The sequence below is a fragment of the Salvelinus namaycush genome, chromosome 5, assembly GCF_016432855.1.
Source record: "Salvelinus namaycush isolate Seneca chromosome 5, SaNama_1.0, whole genome shotgun sequence".
NCBI lineage: Eukaryota > Metazoa > Chordata > Actinopteri > Salmoniformes > Salmonidae > Salvelinus > Salvelinus namaycush.
This window is the reverse complement of record NC_052311.1, coordinates 8,287,996-8,291,520: the sequence shown is the minus strand read 5'-3', so window position 1 is coordinate 8,291,520 and position 3,525 is coordinate 8,287,996. Positions and strand designations below refer to the sequence as shown.

Sequence of the window (3,525 nt, the reverse complement as noted above, 5' to 3'; positions counted from 1 at the left end):
ACAAACACAGCCTTTGCAGAGTCGGGACGAGTAGAAGGAGCGCCAGACTAAAGGCGTCACGATTTATATAGACTGGCTCGACCACGCCTCTACAGTAGGCTACTGTAATCTATACTGAACAACAAAATATAAACGCAACATGTAAAGTGTTGGTCCCATGATTTATGAGCTGAAATATAATATACCAGAAATGTTCCATATGCACACAAATATTATTTCTCTCAAATTTTGTTCACAAATTTGTTTACATCCTTGTTAGTGAGCATTTCTCCTTTGCCAAAAGAATCCATCCACTGGACAGGTGTGGCATATCATGAACCAGATTAAACAGCATGATCATTACACAAGTGCACCTTGTGCTGGGGACAATAAAAGGCCACTCTAAAATGTGCAGTTTTGTCACACAACACAACTCCACAGATGTCTCAAGTTTTGATGGAGCATGCAATTGGCATGCTGACTGCATGAATGTCCACCAGAGCTGTTTCCAGAGAATTGAATTTGGCAGTACGTCCAACCGGCTTCACAACTGCAGACCACATGTAACCACGCCAGCCCAGCACCCCCATATCTGACTTCAAACCTGCGGGATCGTCTGAGACCAGCCACCCAGACAGCTGATGAAACTGTGGGTTTGCACAACCGAATAATTTCTGCATAAACTGTTAGGAATTGTCTCAGGGAAGCTCATCTGCGTGCTCGATGTCCTCACCAGGGTCTAGACCTGACTGCAGTTCGGCATCGTAACTAACGTCAGTGGGAAACTGCTCACCTTCAATGGCCACTGGCATGCTGGAAAAGTGTGCTCTTCATGGGTGAATCCCGATTTCAACTGTACCGGGCAGATGGCGGCGTGTGGGCGAGCGGTTTGCTGATGTCAACGTTGTGGACAGGGGGCCCCATGGTGAGGGTGGAGTTATGATATGGGCAGGCATATGGTACTGACAACAAACAAAATTGCATTTTATCTATGGCAATTTGAATGCATAGAAATACCGTGACAAGACCCTGAGGCCCATTGTTGTGCCGTTCATCCGCCGCCATCACCTCATGTTTCAGCATGATAATGCACAGCCCCATGTCGCAAGGATCTGTACACAATTCCTGGAGGCTGAAAATGTCCCAGTTCTTCCATGGCCTGCATACTCACCAGACATGTCACCCATTGAGCATGTTTGGGATGCTCTGGATTGACGTGTATGACGGTGTGTTCGAGTTCCAGCCAATATCCAGCAACTTCGCACAGCCATTGAAGCGTAATGGAACAACATTCCACAGGCCACAATCAACAGCCTTATCAAAAATATGTGAAGGAGATGTGTTGCGCTGCATGAGGCATATGGAGGTCAATATTGCATTAATATTTTTGCTCAATGTAATTATCACAACATGTTTATACGCTATACACCTTATTATAATGGTTTATACAGTTGAAGTCGGAAGTTTACATACACCTTAGCTAAATACATTTAAACTCAGTTTTTCACAATTCCTGACATTTAATCCTAGTAAAAATTCCCTGTTTTAGGTCAGTTAGGATCACCATTTTATTTTAAGAATGTGAAATGTCAGAATAATAGTGGAGAGAATGATTTATTTCAGCTTTTATTTCTTTCATCACACTCCCAGTGGGTCAGAAGTTTACATACACTCAATTAGTATTTGGTAGCATTGCCTTTAAATTGTTTAACTTGGGTCAAACGTTTCGGGTAGTCTTCCACAAGCTTCCCACAATAAGTTGGGTGAATTTTGTCCCATTCCTCCTGACAGAGCTGGTGTAACTGGGTCAGGTTTATAGGTCTCCTTGCTCGCACATGCTTTTTCAATTCTGCCCACAAATTTCCTATAGGATTGAGGTCAGGGCTTTGTGATGGCCACTCCAATACCTTGACTTTGTTGTCCTTAAGCCATTTTGCCACAACTTTGGAAGTATGCTTGGGGTCATTGTCCATTTGGTAGACCCATATTGCAGTTTTGGAGCAGTGGCTTCTTCCTTGCTGAGCGGCCTTTCAGGTTATGTCGATATAGGACTCGTTTTACTGTGGACATAAATACTTTTGTACCTGTTTCCTCCAGCATCTTCACAAGGTCCTCTGCTGTTATTCTGGGATTGTTTGGCACTTTTCGCACCAAAGTGCGTTCATCTCTAGGAGACAGAACGCGTCTCCTTCCTGAGCGGTATGACGGCTGCGTGGTCCCATGGTGTTTATACTTGCTTACTATTGTTTATACAGATGAACGTGGTCCCTTCGGGCGTTTGGAAATTGCTCCCAAGGATGAACCAGACTTCTGGAGGTCTACGATTGTTTTTCTGAGGTCTTGGCTGATTTCTTTTGATTTTCCCATGATGTCAAGCAAAGAGGCACTGAGTTTGAAGGGAGGCCTTGAAATACATCCACAGGTACACCTCCAATTGACTCAAATGATGTCAATTAGCCTGTCATTTTCTGGAATTTTCCAAGCTGTTTAAAGGCACAGTCAACTTAGTGTATGTAAACTTCTGACCCACTGGAATTGTGATTCAGTGAACTATAAGTGAAATAATCTGTCTGTAAAAAATTGTTGGAACAATTACTTGTGTCATGCACAAAGTAGATGTCCTAACCGACTTGCCAAAACTATAGTTTGTTCACAATAAACTTGTGGAGTGGTTGAAAAACAAGTTTTATTGACTCCAACCTAAGTGTATGTAAACTTCCAACTTCAACTGTACTTATAGAGTGGTTTAAGCCATATACATGGGTTATAAAGTTACAACAAACTAATGTAAGCTAAATAAAAATGTGTCTATGTTTGTTGACTGTTTAGGCATTTTAGTTGAAAAATATTACATTAAAGTGCTTTGTGTCACATCATATCGCTGATCACATTGTGCCTCGCTCTGTATCCTTTGAATGGATGTGAATACAGGACTTATGAAAAGTTAGCGTTAGACCTGTGACTACATTAATAGAAAAATATTGCAAATTATGACATTCAGGGTCAGTTTAATAATAGGGCACAGTTTAATATGCCTGGTCATGGACTAAAAACCATGGAGATTCAATGGAGATTCCCTATTGAAAGATCCACTTAGTCCAGGACTAGACTTAATCTATAACCTGGAAACCAGCTAAACATGTTTTAAACTGGTTTAAATCTATAATAATATGTTGTCAACCAAAAGCTACTGATCTGAATGCAGTTCTAGGTCTGTAACCTCAGTTTCATCATATACCTTCATACGCAATTTAACACACCTGAAGGACACGGGACAATATCAATAGGGACATCTAGTGGCTTGAAATGGATACACATCTATAACCTCATAAACATTGGCTGTTGTCCCCAATAGTTAGCTTCGCTTAAAACTTTCGTAACATATTATTTTGACTATTTATATAGAAAGAAAACAAGTTAAACGATGTGAAACGAATACAAGAACACTTACTGAATTACTGAAAATCATAACTCGATTACTTTGGACTTCTCGCAGGCATCATAGACGATTGCTCTGGCCTGCAGTCACATGTTCTATTATTTTTT

At 41.1% G+C, this 3,525-nt stretch overlaps 1 protein-coding gene across 3 annotated transcripts in view; it reads right to left on the bottom strand.

Annotated features, from left to right (window-relative positions):
- The window catches only part of LOC120047920 (proheparin-binding EGF-like growth factor), a 5,806-nt gene extending 5,650 nt beyond the window's left edge, over positions 1 to 156 (bottom strand). For all 3 annotated transcript variants that reach the window (XM_038993533.1, XM_038993534.1, XM_038993535.1), the window contains exon 1: positions 1 to 156. This exon is cut by the window's left edge. The gene's annotated coding sequence lies outside the window, so the exon portion shown is untranslated.
- Between the last annotated feature and the right edge of the window lie 3,369 nt (positions 157 to 3,525).